This window comes from Meles meles, chromosome 4 (assembly GCF_922984935.1).
Source record: "Meles meles chromosome 4, mMelMel3.1 paternal haplotype, whole genome shotgun sequence".
In the NCBI taxonomy this organism is placed as follows: Eukaryota; Metazoa; Chordata; class Mammalia; order Carnivora; family Mustelidae; genus Meles; species Meles meles.
This window is the reverse complement of record NC_060069.1, coordinates 89219745-89241699: the sequence shown is the minus strand read 5'-3', so window position 1 is coordinate 89241699 and position 21955 is coordinate 89219745. Positions and strand designations below refer to the sequence as shown.

The 21955-nt window shown below is 40.8% G+C and overlaps 1 pseudogene; it reads right to left on the bottom strand.

The window, feature by feature from the left end:
* Window positions 1-426: 426 nt before the first annotated feature.
* On the bottom strand, window positions 427-525 carry LOC123941087 (annotated as a pseudogene).
* Window positions 526-21955: the final 21430 nt, after the last annotated feature.

Here is a 21955-nt window from a genome sequence, read left to right as displayed (position 1 = left end):
CCTAGGACCTGGGATCATTACCGGAGTGGAAGGCAGATGTTTAACTGACTAAGCTACCCAGGCATCCCCTTTTTAAAAAAAAAAATATATATATATATATATATATATATATACATATATACACACATATATATATTTTTTTTGCTAACATTTTTAGATTATTTTTAGATGTTATTTATTTGTCAGAGAGAGAGAATGAAAAAGAGAGGACAAGCAGGGAGAGCCACAGGCAGAGAGAGAAGCAGGCTCCCCGCTGAGCAAGGAACCAGATGTGTGACTCAATCCCAGGACCCTGGGATCATGACCTGAGTCAAAGGAAGACACTTAACAATATGCCACCCAGGCGCCCCCATCAGCTATTTCTTAAGTTTTTATTTAAATTTTAGTTAGTTAACATATAGTGTAACGTCGGTTTCAGGAGTAGAAAAAAACAGAGAATGCTTCACAAATTTGCGTGTCATCCTCACACGGCAGCCATGCTAATCTCTGTACCGCTCCAATTTTAGCACACGAACGAGCACATCCACAAGCAGTTTTAGCAGCTCTGGAAGATACTGTTGAAACGGAGAGTATTAAGAAAGAAGTAAAGTAGACCAAGGACAGAAATTTGATGGGGAACTTATATTTAAAGTTGGGAGTTAAAGCTTGATTTGTGCAACAAATTAAAAAGATATTTTAGCTCCAAAGACCTGTTCTTGGTGGGGAGAGGGAGGCTGGTTTGGGATTCAGAAAACCATCTGATCTGGATGTATGAATTCACTCGGCTTCAGCTCTACTTCATTCCACATATATCTCCAGTCACATGGAGTTTATGTCAAACCTACAGTGAATGATTAAAAAATAATTCAATCCTCAACATATTGTAAGGAACGCCTATCCCTTTTTTGAAATGTCCTTATGTTGAAGTTCTGTTATTTGCACTGCTATTGTCAAAATCACACACCTCCTCCAGAAGCAAGTGCAGAGTTATTCATCACAGTAGACTGCATGAAACATTCCCTCTGAAAGGAAGGAGCGAAGCATATGTCCCCATCTGACCACTATCTTGCATTGTAGACACTCACAGATACAGTGTTCTGTTTTCTCTAGAAAAGATTCTAGGGGCACCTGGGTGGCTCAGTTGGTTAAACAGTCTGCCTTCTGCTCACGTCCTGATCCCGGGATCAGCCCCACATCTGGCTCCCTGCTCCGTGAGGAGTCTCCTTCTCCCTCTCCCTCTGCCTCTTCCTCTGCTTGTGTTCTCTCTTGCTCTTTCTCTCTCAAATAAATAAATAAAAATTTAAAAAAAAGAAAAAGAAAAATGGGTGCCTGGGTGGCTCAGTCATTAAACGTATGCCTTGGGCTCGGGGCATGATCCCAGGGTCTTGGGATGGAGCCCACATCAGGCTCCCTGCACAACGGGGAGCCTGCTTCTCCCTCTCCCACTCTCCCTGCTTGTGTTCCTTCTCTCTGTGTCTCTCTCTGTCAAATAAATAAATAAAACCTTTAAAATAAAAGAAAAAGAAAAAAGATACTAGTCACTGCTCTTACTTTCATCAAAAGATATATTAATAAGAATATTAAGCAAAATAATACGAAGTTCAAGTTCATTATTTAATCTTTAATTTTCATTATTATTTGTACACTTTTGCAGGAATGGCATTTAATGTTTTAGTCATGCTTCCATTAATTTGTAATAGAGTCAAGTATTTATTAGTTCATCTTTTTCTTCACATCCATAAATCTTTGTTTTTTCAGTGGTTTTAGAAAACCTATAATCCAATTCACCAAGCAATCTTGGTTTTTCTAACATTTTCTAAATATTATCCACATTTTCTAAATATTATCTAAAACGTAACATTCTCTGGCATGGGCTCCTGCTTCTCATAGAATAAAATAAGAAGCACCTGAGTGGCTCAGTCAGTTAAGTGTCTGACTCTTGATTTCAGCTCAGGTCATGATCTCAGGGTTGTGAGATCCAGTCCTGAAGTGCTTGGTGTGCAACCTGCTAAGAATCTCCCTCTGCTTCTCTCTCTCTCTCCTCATCCTTTCTAAAACAACAACAATAATCCCTTCCTATATTCTGATGCTTTATCCCCACATCCAAATAAAGTAAAGTCAATGTTTCTGCTGCATGGAAAATTCCAAAATACTGCCTCTCTGTGGCAGTATCTTGTGGTATTAATATCTTCCACTGATTTTATGACCCCAACTTAATTCTGTAGTGCTCAGCAAAAACAAAACAAAACAAAAATCCCAATTAAATGTGCAAACAACAATAGAGATATCTTCTCCCAGTAACAAAAAATACCTTGGAAAATAATTTTAACAGCATCTAGATTGTGACACTATCATACCATCAATTAGTCCAACTTCTTTTTTTTAATATTTTATTTATTTGACAGAGAGAAATCACAAGCAGGCAGAGAGGCAGGCAGAGAGAGAGGAGGAAGCCATACCATCAATTAGAAAGATTTTTTGCTGTGGAATAGAATCATGGGGGCGGCGGGGGGGTGGGGTGAGGAATGAAGCCAGCTGGTGACCCAGGAGCACCCAGGTAGGATAAGTGATATTCCCAATCCCCAAAAGATCATGTAAGCCTCCCATACAGGTATTAATGTCAGTATCCCCATTTTAGTATGAGTAGTAAGAACGCCACTCTAATCCTCAAGGTAATAAAGAGGACATTCTCGGGCAACAAAGCAATTATCTTCCCAAATTTCCAGCCTTCAGAATGCAGCAACAAATTTAGATTATCCAAGGCAGATGGTGGCAAATGCCTTGACTGCCTGATAAGCAGGAAGAAACAGCATTTTCCCAATTCAAACTATATACTCCAGGTATATTTTGTTGGTTCATAAAAGCATGACTGGATGGTCAAATCATCAAAATTACCAGCGTATACTTATTTCAGATAACAAATCATTTCTCCGGAGCAGAGCACCTGACTTCGTCTCAGGTCATCATCTTTTTGTTCTGGGATGGAGCCCAGCACTGGGCTCCCCATTCAGAGTAGAAGTCTGCTTGTGCCTCTCCTTCTACCCCTCCTCCTACTTGTGCCCTCTCTCTCTCTCTCTCTCAAATAAATAAACACAATCTTAAAAAAAATCACTTCCCCAGATCTATTATAAATCTTCCAATATCCAGAGCCTTTTGTGTAGTCATTAATTGATGAAATACTGTTTTCTCTCAATATTTTCCTAGGGAAATGACTTAATTTGGGGGGACTTACCTTAATCAGTTTAAAAAGTTGTAATAGGACCCATATATCATTGTTGGGGGCAAAATTTTACTAATTTGGTTAATTATTACAAAATGAATTAAAATAAAATATAAGGCAATCAACGTATTTTTTCTAGGCCACTAGAAAGAACTTCGGTCCCTAAATGAAACACAGAAAAATAAAGTAATAATGAAGTATGTATTTTAAGTTATAAACTACTAAGCAGATAGTTTGGGATAATTTATTCTACACTGAATTATGCTTTCAGATTCCTACCTGCTGTGTGTATTCTGTTGTTGTGCCAGTCCTACCCACACACATATTCTGGCACTAATCTTGGTTCTGACAGCTTCTAAAAGTTCCTTTTATGTCTATATCATATCACATATTTCATGCTTGGAATCACAACTTTCAGTGAACCAAGGAATGAGGGCCTCCTTTTCTCTCAAATAAGAGTACATTGAAAGGGTGTATTCTCATATCATACCTACTACGCCCTGATTCCAGGGTTTTCAGAATAAAATAGGTTTCTAATGAGTGATTTAGTCTTGACTTGACTTGACATCCTTAAGAAATACAGTAAACACTCAGGACTATAATCTCACTGTATTCATTGAGAGTTTGTCATTCCAAAGCATGCACAGATACCACAAAGTTGTGAGAAGCACAGATTTGCCTTTCAAAGAGATTCTCTGTATGTGCCCATTCCCATAAATAAAAGCTGGATGAGACGAGAAGACCCAAGTCTGGTCCCAGACCAGCTATGTTGATCTAAATCAGTTCATTTCTATAAGCCTCATTTTTTTCATCTGTAAAATGAAGGATTTGATGTAAGAGATGTTTGGATCTCCACCAAAAACAAGCCTCTTTTATACTCTATTCTAGTATGTTGTCTAAATGACGAAAGTTGTTGGTTAAAGTTATCTAAATGACAAAAAATTCTCCAGACTCTCTCTCTCTTTTTTTTTTTTTTTTTTTAAGCCAGGTTTCATACTTACCCTTCTCTCTCTAGATCCCTAAAGATAAATGGATCCCTTCAAATTCTTTTAGGCAATACTGTTTGCACAAAAGTTCTCTAAATGCTTATATCAATATAAAAAAGATAAAACCATGAAAGTGTTTAATTTTCCAACTGTGATTCTCTCTAGGGGTGTAAAAACATTCTTTTGAGTTTGTGTGTGTGTGTGTGTGTGTGTGTGTGTGTACACAGTGCTGATCAGAACAAACCTGTGGTTGCCAGAGGGGAGGTAGGTGGAGGATGGGTGAAACAGATGAAGGGGATTAAGAGAATACTTGTTATAAGCACTGAGTAATGTATAGAATTGTTTTAGTGTATGTGCTGCCGAAGCAAGTACTAGAATTGTTGAATTATTTGTACACCTGAAACTTTAAAAATAAAAAAATGTTTAATAAAAAGAAAAGAATAAAGAGAATAATTCCATATATGAATTCACCGTTTCGTTTTTTTAACTGTCAACACTATAGAAAATTGGGAGGACATTTGCTCTTTCAGAACTCGAAGGGCCTACGTGTTTTTTCAGAGACTATACACAAAGAAGGTGTAGCCCGTAAAATTCATCCCGACCAAGCTGGTAAACATCTCCACCTGAAAAACAAACGGGCAGCTAATAGAAGTCCTCCTGCTCCCAGGAATGCAAGCTGGCTACGCTCTCAGTTTCTCAGCAGAGCATTTCAGTGCAGGTTGGCACAACATGTTCTGGGATATCAGCTCCAACTCCAAAATATAATGTGTCCAGTGTGAGGTAAATATCACTGCAGCCAATATGAATGAGCTGCTTTTCTAGTGTTATTTCAGGGTTGTGTTAAACCAAAAGCCACGCTCTTTTAAAGCTACCAAGAGTTGATTAGGATAGGAAAATAGCTAAGAACTTGCTATAAAGATGTAACTGTAAATAAATGTTTTCCACATTTACAAAAGCATATACATATGACAACTGGTCCCAGGCAGCTGCTATGTAACATTATGCTTTTTAATAAATGCCAACATATTAAAAGTGTGACTCAACCAGTATCTAAATTAAAGCTCTCTCACAGAAGCATATTTAATAAAATAGAATATCTAAAATTTGAAATATAACATGAACATTAGAAAAGGTGTCATATCAATCTTATTCCTTAGCAAACAATTAACTTTATCATTTTGTTACTCTGGCTAAAAACAAATTTTTAAAGACTAGTTCATTATAGGTATCTTTACCCTTATATAAATGAACAACTTTTTAAAAAAGTTTTAAAATCTTATAAATTTTGTTTCAACCTGTGTGTGTATATGTATGTGTATAGATATAAATATAGAGATACATATATAAAGCTAATATTTTAAAATATATTGACCAGTTGAATCATTTTCTTAATTTAACTCACATTTATACTTCATGATATAAGATGACCATACAAACTTTGTTCTTCCATCTTAGTTAATTAAGGTCATACAACCATATTTCCAGTATGAGGCTTGTTGATATTGAGAACAACAAATATCACAGAGGAACTTTTCCTTTGGGAAAGTAATTATAATTAACTCCCGTCCTCATTCCTAAGCATACTAGATACCAAAACTTGACTGAGGTATTTTCTTCATCCACCGATAAGTTTAAACAATAATGTACACTTTGTTAAAATCTGACCAGCCACAGATCAAAGTCCATGAATATTTAGGAAACTTTATTTTCCCTACCATCCTTAATATCAATGGCTGTGTTATGATACTGCCTTGAAATCTTCATAAGAGAGAGAGGATATCTAAGCTAAAATAAAAGGTATATTAAGCCATTACAAGCAAAGTATTTTTCAAGAAATAGGAAAAAATAGATCTAGTTGATTTTTTAATTATCAGAAAATCATCTCTATTAACAGCCAAATAATAGTTTTTACTCACGTGTTTGAATATATAACAACAATAAGTCTCTGATTAAATGTGAACCAAAACTTCATGAACTTTTAGGGGCTTCAGATATTTATAGTGTTCAGGAAACTGCATTCACAACTGAGAATAAAAATAACATTTAAACAAAGAACTATGCCACAAACACTCTTAGAAGTAACTAAAAATCAGCCTTATATTAAAGGACAGTTGTGGGTGGGGGGAATTCAGAGGTATTTAACTGATAGCAATAGAAAAATATATTTGAATCACTGTATAATTCTAGAAATTAGATCATTCGTTTGAGATAAATATATCTTAATTCTTATGTGATGAACTAGAAGCAGGGTATAAAAACTTCAGGGTTTATGTAGATTATCAAAGATGTCTCATAAAAATTTGAAGGAATTTGAGGTGAACACAAACTATACAGAGAAGTTTGGGGGAGAGTATGGCCAATCAATGCAAATGTTTTATTCTATAGATTCAAAATAAACGGTCCCTGCCAAGTCTTGTAGGATCCTAATGTTTCTTAAATGTGAGATCAGAACCATTGTCCCTGCTTTAATTCTTACTCTAGAAAAAGCATATATTATAAGGCCTAGTGTTAACTTTCTGGGTGCCTTGTCAGGAGTTACCCAAGGAAGCCTATGCCTTCAGCCAGGTGGAATTTCATACATTAGCATTTTCTAAAGTCTCAGACTGAACTGACAACCCATGTTGTCTATTTCTATTTCTAATTCTATGTTTCCTACTCTGACTCTGCCCCCACCACCTCTGTCTTCATGTTTGTATTTATGACTTATTTTTCTGGGTATATTTTTTGTTCGTCTTTATGGCTGCATACACAGGCATGTATCTGTGTTTGTGTGTAGTAAAATGGTTACTGAAAAATGCAGAGTACAGTTAATTGTGGAATTCAGAACACATTAACTCAAAGCATCTACTCCATTTTCACTGAAATATTTGTGTGCTGAAAATAACTTTCCTAAAGAAAGAACACCATTTAGGAACTTGCTTCTCAGGAACTCACTTCAGAAACATTTTACTTCCTTCTGCCCCTCATCCCATTGCTATCTCTGCTTATGAAACCCTGCTTGCCTTGGGCTCCATGAATAAATAAATACACATAAGCCCTTTGGGAAAATGTTTCTGTACACCTTTGGCTAGAGTCCTGTGGAGTTTCTAAAGCTGGAGGGGATCGACTAATTGAATAGTAAAGTATCTATATATTTTTTTAAATCTAATCTGAATCTTTTTAACAACTACAATGGTTTAGTTTTCTGTTCTCATGCTCATTCAGCCCTCAGCTTCTGTAAATTTCAAAGCCTCGATATTTTCTTCCAAAATTACCTTCATTGAAGTCTAGCATATTATGAATTTTGCTCATGTAAGAAAATATTAAGAGACTTGATAAGCCAAATAGTGTGTTACTCAATTTAGTAGAGTTTCCATATAAACTCATGAGGTCTGGAGGTCATTAAAAAAGAGATTTCTCTTTTTTTGAGAACATGATCCACACAGGTGACTCCTTATCCTGAAAATACAATTGCAGTTCAAGACAAATCAAAGTAAATGGAAATAAACTATCCGGTTTTGAATGGGAAATTGATTAAATAGAACATCATAAATAATGGAAGCTTCATGATGAGCAGAGTAATCCCCACCAAGTTTACAGGAGAGGATATTCTTTATGTGTTAAAAATCCTTAACTTTTTCTATTCAGGAAATTATATCTGAGATTAATTGCATCCTTGTTTAAAAAATTCACTATTATGGGGATCATAACATTTCCCCCATTTATTCCCCAAGTTTGAGGACGTTTTGACTCCGATAATTTACTGAATCACTACCGGAACACAAGCCATTTATATTCCAAAACCTTCCGTCTCCTCAAGGCTCCCCCAATAGTCCCGAGAGCTTTTCCAATTAATTCCCTGGACATCTCAAGTTTTTTCGCCTTAAGTGCAAAAGCTCTGAAGGAATCAACAAGACTTGGCAAAGTAACTTTGCTTCCACTCCAGGGAGGGAAGGGGGGAACCCTGGTTGCCCCTTTTTTCCCTGCCCTAACCTTTTTTCTAAAATCTTGACATCCACGGGGTGGAGAAGTAGGTTAATTAGGCAGGAGTCTCTGGCTTGGCCCCCGGCTGCGGATTTCAGGGGGCTGCGAGCCCCGCCGCCTTTCGAGCACGGAGTGATGAAAACTGGAGGGAGGCCGCGCAGGGTCGGCCGCCGCGCACAATGGCGCAATTATTTGCCTTAAGTTCCATCCTCTGAGGAGCTCCTTGCATAATTCAAGCGTAATTAAGCCGACGACGGTGGAAGCTTTAAAGGCGTGACTTTGAGAAGGGGGGGTGTTTATTTACTTTGGGGCTTCGCTTAGAGAGCAGCTTCCGGATGAGCTGAAAAATGATTACAGGAGGATTTGCACCATCTGCGTGGAGAGTTCAAAAAGTTTGTCCTTTTGCAAATCGAAGTTTTTCAAATTTTCCTCTCCCCTGCTCCCCTCCTCAGCCGCAACCCCTTGTCACAGTTTTGGATTCAAGAACAGCTGACTCTTAAAAAATCCACCTGGGACTGCGCTCACATGCCTAATAGTCCAAATGCTGACTCTCACCCTGAGATTTATCCCTCCCATTCAACTACCATACTTTCTAGTGCTGGAAGTAGAGCTGAGTCATGCCTTTTGCTCCGTCTCCCTGCCCTGGGTCTCAAAACCTCCACTGACTCGGATTTTGGCCCTAAAAAGTCGCGATGGATAGGAAAAGTTACCCCGCGCTGAATCAAACTCACTCACCCCCTAAAACAATAAACAAAAAACAAAAGCTAGCTTTGAAGAGAAGGGGGAAACAAGAGGGGAAGGCAATAAGGTTGTAGTGTTTTGTATTATTTCCTTATTTATATCAAGTTAATGGAGATGACGCGGGAGGGATAATCAAGAGTAGTTAGAAATGGCACAACTAAGAAGGCGGAGCTTGGTTTTGTCTCAGCCAGCTCGGGCTGGTTCCTGCCAGAGCCAGGGTTCAAAAGGTTCCACTCTGCATCGTCCAAAGTTGTAAATATACACTCTAAAATAAATACATATACAGCCCCGGCCTAGTATATAGAACCTAATATATATTATTATGCTTCCTAGTTAATTATATTGGTCCTTAAACGCAATTTTGTCATCGCTTACTATACAATTCTAAAATGGCATACACATGTAATATTTATCACCATATATACAGATATATATCTTAATATATAATATATACCTCCTAATACATATATCAGTTAATTACTCTTGTGACGCATGAAAATAAAGCATACGTCCATATTCATCAAATACGGTCGTACATATTAGGTGAGAAATACAGATATAGAAATATCTATACATCATGTAAATATATTATTCCCATAAATGAGGTTCCCACCAAATATATACATAGATACATACACACATACATACATAGTTATGTCACGCCTATGTGCATATGTTGAATGATGCACACTGGATACTAGGATCTGCTTTGAAGCCGCATTCCACTCCCTTTTTACCTGTTGTTGAAAAACCTGTGGCCGCGATAAGTAGGAACCTGGCGCATAAAACCGTGTTCTCTTTCTTCCCCACCTTCTCAAGCCCTACCTATGACTCCCACGGTCATGGAAAGAAGTCCTTGTTCGAATAGCAGACGTACAGGGTGCGAGCCAACAGATCTAACTATTTCAGAAGAGGCCCGGGCAGCTCGGGCTACGGAAAACTCCCTAGAAGTTCAACTTCTACAACTCTCGGGAGGAGAGGGTCCGAGATCCAGGGAAATTAAGGAAATTAAGTCTTAAGTCTGCTCGGGACGAACCTCTGGCACCGTGGCGGGCAGAACTGTTGAAGCCAGGTTGCTAGGGGCTCAGGGCTTGGGGAAGTCCTCCACACTGAGCTCTCTGTGCGCCTCTCTCCTGTACCCCCGCCACCCCGCGCGGACCTGGGCCCCTTGGAAACACGTCTTTCCTGGCCTCCGCAGGAGATTCTGGAGAAAGTGAAAAGGAGCACTAGTATTCTTTTTCGGAATTCCGTTTCCATTCTTAGGGTTCTTAATTCTGCTCTTTAGGCGCTATTCTACGCCAGAAAGAGCTCTATTTTGCCAAACACGGCCACACCCAGAAATCTTGATCACTGGGAGGGACTTAACGGAAAATTCGTTAATTTTGAGCGACTTTTTCAAAAAGAAGTTAGGTAGGAAGGGGACTGGTGCCGCGCTAGAAAAAGCCACGAGTGAACCCCCAGGTCCCAGAGCAATCAGCCTTCCGAGGCGCGACGAGGGGAGTGCTTTTCCTCAGCCCGGCTCCGGGCGCCTCCCCCATCTGCCCTGGCGCGGGGCGATGCGACATTCTGCGCTGTACTGAGAACATAACATAAATGTCTATAAAAACTTCGTGGAAAGAATTTGATGAATGTGTCTAATTGGTTTAACCCGCCATCTATTCACGAGAAGAAAAGCTCCGTCATTAGTCTTAATTACGTTTTTTTTTTTAAGTCGCTGCCTTTAATGATCATAGAAACCGAAAAATCCAACACCAGCATCTGCGTCATTTTAATTACCCTGTTTATTTGTTGGGGATGTGGCAAAGTTACCCAGTATTTTCCCACATGCTCTCCTACTGATAGGGGAGCCCCACGAGCACGGCAGGCTCTCGTCCAACCCAGAGGAAAAGCGCAGCGTTTCAAAGTTGAGGCTGTGAGTCGCCTGGCGCGGCTTCTAGGCTCTTCTGCCACGCGCGCCCCCGAGCGCCAGCTATTTGAGGCGTTTGGACAACTGCCGGAGGAACGGTTTGCCATCGGATTTGTCCTCGGCAAATGTCTTACCGAACAAAAACAAAACAAAAACAAGCCCCTGCAACTTGAGGATGAATGTTCTAGAAAAAGAGCTCTTAAAAGAGCTTCGTGCACTCCTGGACGTATTAGGAGGCTGGTGGTCCCCGTGTAATCTGCCCAGGGGAATCTGGGCTAACAAGAAAAACCTCGGTTGCCACATCCCCTTCCCAGCTGGCCAGAACCAGAAGCTCCCGCCTTCATTCAAAAGTTTCCTTTTAATTCCTACAGTTTTCGTGCTTAGGAAAACAGACTTCCTGGAAACTGGGACTTGGTTTGAGGTCCCCACCACTACCCTCCACGGCAAATAACACACACAAGCGCGAGAGTAGAGCCTATGTCAGAACGCTTAAAACTCATCCATTCTTCGTGTTAATTAAATTTTGACAATTAAGCTTAGATGAGCTAGGACCTCAAGGATTTCTCTCACATTTGTAAGCCACGGATTTAGTAGCTTCTGCTATTCAGGACTTTGGCCCTCATTTAATTAACCATCAGCTATTCTCTCGATTATTTAAAGAAAATTAAAAACAGTCCAACTTCTTGACCATCAGTGGAAAGATGACAGAAACCTGAGACCTTGAAACCCTTTAGTCTGAGTCAAAGGCTTTTAATTCAGCGAGGCCCTAGGATTTTTTTAAGCAGCAACATCCTGATTGCATTTTAAAATTTTGGTGTGATTTTTACCTCCAACTTTCTCAATTCAGGATTTCAAGACATAAAGGAATAAGAGACAACCTAAACCAGATAAAGGGTTTAATTCTCCAATGTCTGGCAGACAGTTGTCAATCAAAATGGAATTTAAGACTTTTTTTCCTCTAATACAGAATGAGGATAATGAGGGAATTAGTGCCAAGGGCAACCAACTAATTTTTTTTTTCCTCTCTCTCTCACAGAGCTGGGAAGCAAGCTATTTGACAAGTACCATTAGCCACAGCTCTGAACTTGGCACTGCTCGGCTTTGAGGCTGCTCAAGCTTGGATCTCTGAGGATCTGAACCACTCTGTTGACTTTGGACTCAGTGAGGGCCTGAAAGGTAGACCTGAGGCACCTGGACAAGCCTTGGGCTTGGCTCCTCTGGCCATAATTCCTCAGGCCATAATTCAGGGAAATGTGTCCCACAAATTCCTCTGAAGTAGGAGCCACAAAGCCTGAAGAGTTTGTTTGGGTGGAGATGGGTCTGGAAGCAGTAAGAGGCCTCATCTCAGGAGTCATTCCCATTAATCCTTCATCTCCTACCTGCTTTGCAAATTTCCCCTTAGCCTGTATACCTTAGGCATCTCCACGCTTCACTAGGGAAAAATCATTTCACCCCAGTGAGCTCCCACCTTGCAGAACAGGTTGAAGTCCCAGGGTATCCTCAGAGAGTCTGAGTCCAACAAAAACCAGTCTAAAACTCAGGGACCCATCATGCCTATTACATACCCCTAGTGCTTCCAGTGCAATCCCCACCCTTGTCAGAGTGGGGGTGGGGCAGGTGCCCTGGGAGAGGGGAGGGTGTTGAAATTTATAGAGTTTCATCCTTAGGAGAAACTCATTCGGCAAGGAACGACCCAGGTGGTTGAAATATTAAGGCTTTTCTGTCAGGGCCCCTGAGTGACCCATCAATACCTAAAACCACCCCCCTCAACATACCCACCAGCTCAGGAAATTTTACTGCCCAGTCCCCTGTTACCCGTCCTTTGTTTCAGAGGGGCCAGCTTCTCCAAGACAGATAACTTTGGATAAACTGAGAATTCCTGTTTAATGAGATCATTCTTGCTTTCAGTTTTATTGTGATTTCCAACCTCCCATTCTTTCACTCTGTGATTGTGTTCTCCTCCCATCCCTATTCTTCCCACCATCCCCCAGATTCTGGACTTGTTTACACCTGCGCTGTTACTCAAAGAGTAAAAATGCCTGGAGATGCCAGGCTCTGGAGGGGAGAGAGAAAAGAAAGCCTGGTGGCCTGGGGCCCAGATGGGGCAGGGCCATCGTGGGGGTGGGGGGAATAGGTGCAGCCTGCCCTGGTCTGTGTTTGTGCACGGAGTTGGCGCAGGGGCAGCAATGGAGTCTCCAGCCCTGGTTAGACAATGGGCAGCTGGACAGCTGCAGCTGCCACAAAGGAGACCCTCAACTGAGGCACTGTTTACTTAGTGTCCGGCCTGACTCCAGGTCTGCTGGAGGCCAGTACAGATGCTGATCCCACCCTGGGAACTCGCTTTCACCCCTCCGTGGTCCGCAATGGCCCTCGTGTGTTTGCAAACAACTTAATTGACTCCTGTAATATTCATATGCTGTCGTTGGCTTTGGAGAAATTGAAGGGGAGACTTGTGGGGCAAAGGGCTGAGGCCTCTGGAGGGTTGGCTCCCCCCACACATCCAGACTGCCTGACTGATTATCATGGCTTCTTTCCGGAAGAAGCAGAGAGTCTCCAGCTTTTAAAATTTACTGTTTTAATTTTCCAGCCTCAATGTCCAGAAGAAGCCAGACAGCAGGCCACGAGCCACTCCACAGATGGTAACAGACCTTCCCAATGCCTACCAACACAGACACACACAACACAGTGCATGCCGGGGCAGAGCATTCTGTTTGTGCAGGTGAAGAAGACATTCACCTAGGACTGCTACTGGTGTATTCATTTCCATGATCTACTAATACACACAGAAATCACGATCCCTGACTTCTCAGTTTGCCTTAAAAAGAAAAGTGGAAGTCAGCTTGTCTTTCTTGAGAGATGTATCTAAAAAAACAATTAGAATTTGTTTCTTACACGTGCAAATTGAGGTACAGCTGGAAAGGAGATGCCTCACTTTAACTGGGTCTCCCTTGTATTGTCTTCCTCTTTGGGGGCCACTCTCTTGGAAAAGCTGCCAGGAGCCCACATCTGCTAAGACAGCTGTTGGGACTGCCCACAGGGTGCCCTATACCCCACCCTCGTCCACATCTAGGCCTAAAGATCCTGTAGTCTCCTCCCCATACCAAAACTGCCACACTTTTCCTTTGATAATGTCCTGAGCTTAATTTTTTTGAGCCAGCCTAACAATGCTGGTCCAGCATTGGTTGTAACTACAGGTCAAACCGGACAGCACTTCCTTCCCCTGATTTCTGCAGATCTCATTTTTCCTAGTGCCCCTGTAGGATCGAGGGTGGGGGTGGGTTTTTCCAGGAGCTTCTTCTATGAGGAGGGCTGGGCTGACACCTGCACTAAGACTTGCTGGAGAAGGTAGTTGGAAACCTGGCTGGGGCAGAGGAAGCCGAGTGCCTAGTGCTCCCACTTCTCTTTTTATTCCCCTTCATAACATTGTTCAAAATAACGGTCTGGTGCAGATATGACGAGGCCAGCGCCTCCCTTGAAATGGAAACAGAGGACTGAATAAAGAAGAAAAAGTACTTTGTAGTCAGCATCGTCCATCTTTAATTCAGAGACGCATCTATACTCCAGGGAGCTCTGCCTTTGATCTCTTTGATTTTTTTTTACACCAGATCTGTTATGGACTAAAATTCCTAGGTTTTCCATAGAAACATCTCCATTCCTTTGGGATATTGATGTTTTCTTCTTCCTGGGGGTTATGATATGGTAAATCAGATTCAGAAAAGAAGGGACAATGCCAGCATTCATGGGCCTGGGGTGGGGTTTCTCCCCGCCATCCCCCTCCCTCCCTCCGTCCCTCCCTCCCCCTAAATTCTCTCTTCTCTTTCCCTCCCTCTCTCATTCATTCATATTCATTCATATTCTCATTCTCTCTCTTTCTGTCTCCCTCCCTCTTTCTCCCGTTCCCTCCCCTCTCCCTCCCCCTCACCAGCCCTCCTCCTCCTCTCCTTCCTTCCTTTCTTCCTCCTTTCTTTCTCTGCTTCATTTTCTCCCCGTTGTTCTCGGGGAACCGAAATAGGGTTGTGATTCTGGTCTCTTCAAGCCCTTTCAAGCGTCTTCAACTTTGGCGGTGGCAGCAGCAGGTTGCGTTGCCATGGAGACTGTACTGTATGGCGGAGGCAGGGGCGGCCGCAGCTCGAATCCCCCAAACAATGCCGCGCCAAGTGCAGGTTTCTCGCCCTTTTCCGTGCACTTTTTCCTTCTAATGGGGCTAGTGGCCTCAAATGGGCGCTGTATCTTGACACGACAACAATCTCTACCCCCTTTCTTCCCCACCCCCCCATCCCCCACCCCCGCTTTTCCTTCTTCCCTCCAGGTCTTTGATCTATTAAAAATCAAAAGAACAAAGTCACAGAGGAAAGTTGGGTTTTGTTGTGGCTGCCACTGCACAAAATGGGACTCTTCAAACAGAGTGTGGTGGAACCTACGTCTGACAATGCTGATCCAGGATTGGTTGTAACTACAGGTCAAACCGGACAGCTCTATACAAGAGAACGCAAATCCAGGCCTGCCAGGGAGTAGCCAGCTTCTCTGTCCAAAATTGGCTGTAGGAGCTTCTGGCGGTCAGAGACACCTCCAGTCACGTTTCAAGTGCAACATGAGTGAGATCAGGGTTCTGAAGAGGCCCTCAGGTAAGGAGCCACAACGACTTGAAGCTACAAATATCTGTTCAATCTTAAATCATCTTACAAAGCCCCTGTGTAGCATTGGACGCTGCCCAAATCTGGACACGCTTCGGCTGCCTCCACAGTGCTTGGCACACAGCAGGTGATCAATAAATAATTACTGGTTGTCCCAGCGGCTGGTGCACTGCCAAACCCTCCACTAGGGGGCAGGAGAGGGGGGGTTACCCAACAGGAAAGAGCGGTTAACCCATGCAAGAAACAATGATATTGTATTGCATACTTGTGATTTGCTAAGAGAGTAAATCTTTAAAGTTCTCATGCCAAGAAAAAAAAAATGTGTAACTTTGTATGGTGACGGGTGGCAACTGGATTTATTGCAGTGATCATCTCACGGAGTATACAAATACCAAATCATTGTGTTGTACACCTGAAACTAATATATGCCAATTATGCCTCAATAACAAATAAACAACCAACAGCCATACTTTGCCATAAAGGATCATTAAATGATTGGGGGAAGTGCCAAACTATCTGTAACTAGACACTAAATTCAGGGCCCTCCCCCAAATGGGCATAACATCAATATCTTCATTATGGTTATGAGTCATTTGCCACAATAATTTCTGGTGAGACCATCTCGGAGCCAAAATATATATGGACCGTTTTCAAAAAACCAAGACCATTGTAAGATCATCAACCTAAGCTATTTATAGCATTTCTTTAGATAATATATTCATCACCCTCAACTAATATATTGTTGCAATATTAATTGAACTGGTTACATCAGGTCTAATAAGCAAACAACAGGTTTATAGATTGATTTTGTCCCATTGAATTTTCTCTTTTGATAGCAGAAAACACAAATAGATTTGCATTATATTCATCTCAATTTCAAGTTAATAAATGGATTTTTTTATATTTCAAAAATTAACTCAGCTTTAGATTCAACATTAAGTATACAATTCAATTAGCAACCTCTGGCTTTTCCATATTAAAAAATTCAAATTTGAGGGACCCCTAGACGGCTCAGTCGTTAAGCGTCTGCCTTTGGCTCAGGTCATGATCCCAGGGTCCTGGGATCTGGGATGGAGCCCCACATTGGGCTGCCCGCTCAGCAGGAAGCCTGCCTCTCCCTCTTCCACTCATCCTGCTTGTGCTCCCTCTCTCGCTGTGTCTCTCTCTGTCAAATAAATAAATAAATTTTTTCAAGTTCAAATTTGAAATAAAATTGGATAAAATCTCCAATTTGAAAAAAAAAAAGAATAATATACAGAGATCATGAAGTAGAAGAAAGGAAAACAAGACCAACTTGAAACCTTTAAAATCTGACAACTGGACTGTCTGGGTAGTGTGATGTCTATCCTAACATTTCTCAAGGAGCTAGTATGCTGATGATCTCTTGAAACATTTTAGCAATGTCTGTAATGTTTTTGGCTAGGAAAAAACCCAGAATATGTACTAGCAAATGGATATTTGACAAAATTAAAAATTTTTAAACGTGAAAAAAAGCTATGAATTAACAAAATTTCAGCTTTTTAACTTAATTCTTATTTTTAATAGCAAGATAATCAGAGAAACCTGCTAATGCAATTATGTTTTTTCTAATGTATACTAGAGCAGGATAATTATTCATAATGTGAGGCAAGAGGAGGGGGAAATTTGGGGTGTTAAACTATTGCTAAGAATCTGTAAACATGAAAGTATTGTACATACCCTGGCTAAGATCTCAAAACTCTAATTCCTAGGTCCATTTCTTCAAAAGCAGACTAGAAATTTCTGCCTTGGTCATTAAACCTTGAGAAAACGAGAATGAAAACTGTTGGCAAAATCAGCTGAGAGACAAATGTATAGACATCCTTGGCCCAAATGATCAGGACTTGGGATTTTATATTGTCAAGTAAACTCAGATATGAAATTAACAGTTTAGCATGATGACTGTTTATGGGATGTGTTCTCTAACTGTTAAGCATATCACATAGACACACACAAGTTGAAGTTGAAGGATTACATTTTTTCCTGTTTTTCCTCCTTTATGCACATATCTTTGCAGTTTCAATTAAATTAAAAACAAAAACAAAAAAACATGTCCTAGGCAATTCAAACGATAGAGCATGAACTGGTTAGAAGTTTCTAGACCAGTTTCCAGCCTTCAAGAAGGACTGAAGAGAGAAGTCTGTGAGGCTTCTTCACAAGCAGATGGAGAGGGGAAAAGGAAGTAACCATGGTAACCACTACCCAGGTAGAAAAGGTATTTCCATAGGGCCTGAACCTCTTGTTCATTTAAAAGAAAGTATAACTACAGAGGTTGTCAGCAAACTCTCTAAAACACACACATATAAAGATTCATAAACAATAAACCTTACCTACAGAGAGCAGCACTTTCAGTAACCCAAGACTCAATTACTCCCAATTCTAATCACCATCAGCTTCAGTGAAAATGGTCAATGAGGGCTTCGGAAAAGATATGTCTTAGACACAACCTCTTATTTTTCCTCCTTCCTCCCATGAAAGAAGTCCTAACCATGAAGATGATTTGGTCATTTTCTTTTTTAAAATTTTATTTATTTGACAGACAGAGATCACAAGTAGGCAGAGAGGCAGGCAGAGAGAGAGAGAGGAGGAAGCAGTCTCCCTGCTGAGCAGAGAGCCCGATGCGGGGCTCGATCCCAGGACCCTGAGATCATGACCCGAGCCTAAGGCAGAGGCTTAATCCACTGAGCCACCCAGGTGCCCCGATTTGGTCATTTTCTGATAAACTAATTATTCATCAGAGTAAATCCACACCTCCACGGTGTCTTCTGGCTTGAGAAATTTTTAGGGCACCATTCCCATCTAGCCAGCATCATTCTGCTCCTGAACTTCTATGTTCTTTGGACCTTCCTCTGCCTTATAACTATATCATAAGATCATTTCATACTGCTGAGATCCCATTTAAGTGTCCTCAAAATATGATCCCAGAACAGCAGCTTCATGATCACCTAGAAACTTGTTAGAAATGCAAATGTTTAGGTCCTACCTCCAATCTACTAAATCAGACACTCTGGGGGTAGGCCCAGCAATCTTTGGTTGTTTTGTTTTGTTTTATTAACAGACTCTGGGTAATTCTGAAGCTTATCAAGTTGAAAAACCACCAGTTTAAAAAAACCCTACCACCCACCCTGCTGATGGAAATTTTATACTTATGAGTTTGTGTTCCTGAAGTCTAGAGGCAACTAAAGAATCAGGAATATGCTGTCTGAAGATGAGGACTGAGAGCAGAGACATCAAATCAGAGGTTCTGGCCCTGATCTGCTGCTGGTCCAGCCCAGGGCACTGGGGAGCAACCTCATCAGCTCCCAGCTCCAGGTGGCTGAGACTTCAGAGGTGAAAAAGGTGAATGGACTTCTCAAAGAGAAGTCCAGAATGGGGGCAGGGAGATGCCCTTAGGTATAGAAAGAAGCAGTGGAGGAAAGAGGGGTCAAAGGCAAAGATGAGGTTAGATGTTAGGTTCTCCAAAACAGCGAGGAGCTCAAATGCCACTGGACAAGAGGCAGTCGGAGGGGGTGTCTTCTGTGCATGAGTGAGAGTACAAGTGTGAGTGTGGGTATGTGTGAGGGGTGTGGGAGATGTGAATATGGTGGGTGTAAGAGAGGGGAGATGCTAGGGGCATGTGCAGAGTGTGGAAAATGAGGAGGTGTGAAGATAGGAGAGTGACCCATGTGAAAGGATGGGGGGGAGGCACAAATAGCAGAGGACTGTGAGAGGATGCACAGGACACAAAGGGTTATGGGCTGAAGAGGTATGAGGTGGTAAGGGGTCTGGGAGGAGTGAGAGGAGTAAGGAGGGTTGAGGAGAGGTGAGGGGCTTGTGGTACTGTGTGTGAGTGGAGGGGGTGGGAAGAAAGGAGGAGTTGGGAATAGGAAGGACTGGGAAGGAGTGAGGAAGTTCACGAAGGGCTGAAGGAGTAAGAAAGGGTGACAGTGTGTAAGGTTTAAGGGGAGGTGGGAGTAGGTGAATGGGGAGGGTGGAGGGGGGTAAGGTGCACCCTGCTCCAAGCTTCTATGGAAGGACAGGGAGTACAAATGAATAGTGATAAGCTAAGCATGCAGGACAGAATCAGGAGCCAGGAAAACTTGATTCCTGGTCCCTTGCTCCCCCACCAGCCTGCTTTCAAATAAATCAGAGAGTTAGACCTCATCCCTCCAAACGCTCTGAGTACCTGCCATGCTGAGGCTCCCTGTGGGGATTGGCTTCTGCAAGTGACTGATAAACACTGGCACTTGGCTATGCCCTGTTATCAAACTAAGGGACTCCCGGATATGTCTGGTGAGAATGTGGTTTCCACACCAATCAGGTGTGGGCACTTTCCTGGACCCTGCACTCCCCCTCTAATGCCTTCACGACTCACTCCTCCTATAATTCTGAATTCACAACCTTTACAATAAAGAGGATGGAGCCCTTTCTCAAAATTTGGGATTTTTCCATGATGGTCCATAGGAACAGGTCTTAAATCTCCCTTCCAAATGCCATCTGAAACCCAAGCCCTAGTCGGTATTCCCAAGAATCCCCATTGTCTTTGGTAGGAATAGGTAATTAGGGCCTGATTTTGGATGCAACAGGCATTGGAAATCAGAGCACAATTTATTTAATCAGATTGTGAATAAAAATGGGAGTAAGAAAAAGTCTTTCTTTCTCTGTACCAAGAAAGTCTAGACCTGTGACCAACTAGGGAATGTCTGGCCTCTGAACTTCAATTTTAGCAAGGCCTGGCTGTTCACATGAACAAATTTGGGCTATTCCAGCTCAGGTTTAATAATAGTTAAATTCACATACCTCCAAGCCATCTGTAAGTTTTCATGTGCAGAGTAGAGTGGAATTTAATAGCAAGTAATTGCTGAGGAATTTTTAAAACAATATAAGCTGTGTCTACATAAATTATGGGAAGAGAATTAGCTTCAAGGAGATAGAATGGGAGGAAGTTCTGGGGTCTCCAGCACCTGAAACCTAAATTTACTTCTTTACCTTAATTTCAATGCATGGTGAAATACAAAGTTTCACACATCCTGGCAGATGACATTTCGTAATCAAGCCAGAAAGAAAATTATTAATGTAAATGTTAACATATACTACAGAGTCATCTAAAAGAGTTTACAGTTTCAGTGTCTGGTAATGCAATCATTTTACTTTAATGAATGTTAATTTCATATGCAAATGATTTTCAGCAGAGATTTTCCTCAAATATTCAACTCATAAGAATGAATCAGCTATCTTAATTCTTTGAATATAGACATAAGCAGATTTTTTATACCTTTACTATTAAATTTTTTGCTTTAAGAAAAATAACATTACTGTAAAAGCTTAATTATTTCCAAAAACAATAAAAGAAAATCCCTCCTTTCTTCTCCATTAAAGTTGTGATACTCGTTTGTATAAGAATAGTTTTGGGATTTATGCTATGTTTTTATTTGTATCAATTAATTACTATATGTCCTCTTGAGCACTGCTAGATAAAACCACCTACAGATTTCAAAATATAAATGTTTAATGGTATATCTGCTCTGGCCAGAAATATGCACAATTTCTAGATGTCTATCATAAATTAATTGAACTGATCATCTCTCATCTTCAATTTGGTTCATTATAATCAAATAACCAAATGAATATGTGGACTGAATACTTGAATACTGATACCTAGGATATATATATGTGTGTGAACTCTATTTTATCTAAGTTGTTGATTTTTTTCTAACTTGATGTGTTTTATTAAATATATATGCATTTCAAACTAAGCAAATTTGTAAAATTTTTTGAGTTCCTAAACTGATTTTTACAACTAGCTTGAACCTAAGTTGCTTGTATTCACCATCATGGATTATAAATTCTAGGTCCCAGTTCACATATAAGCTAAATGAATTTCATCTACCACAAGCACAGCTACAAGATAACTAGAAACATATTGCTAAAGGCTAGAAATATATTACTGCCTTGCTTCCTCCGTGTCACTGTAGAATATCTCAGAGAATAGAGTTCTAAAGTGTGCATGTCTATATATCTTTAATTCCTAAATTCTCTAAGAGATTGGATGAGAGGGGGCAGAGAAGAGACAATCGAGTCATTTTACCTTAAAATGAAACAATTTTTTAAAAAAATAGTTAAGATGGTTACAAGTTTAAGAAAATAAGCAGATACCCTCTGAGAACTGAAATATGATTTCTATGCATATCTAGTTGCTTGCATTTCTAAACCCAAAGCTAAACTACATAGTCTACCCTTCATATTTCCTGCCAAACTTACAGACTTGTTTTTGAAATGGTTCATATCTGACACATTATTAGTTAAATAATGAAGGTAAACTAACAAATCTGATCTGTTAATTAAGAAATTCTTGGGAGGATTATTTTAAAATAGAGGCAGTCTCCTTAATTATTTTCTATATCATTTGTATTTACTCTTCTTGCAAGCCTCTCCGTATTACTTCTCTGCAAGGTGTGTTTTCTGAAATTTATCTTTTCTCTTTTGCATTCTGGTGTTGTTGTTTATACATTTCTGCTACTTTATGTGG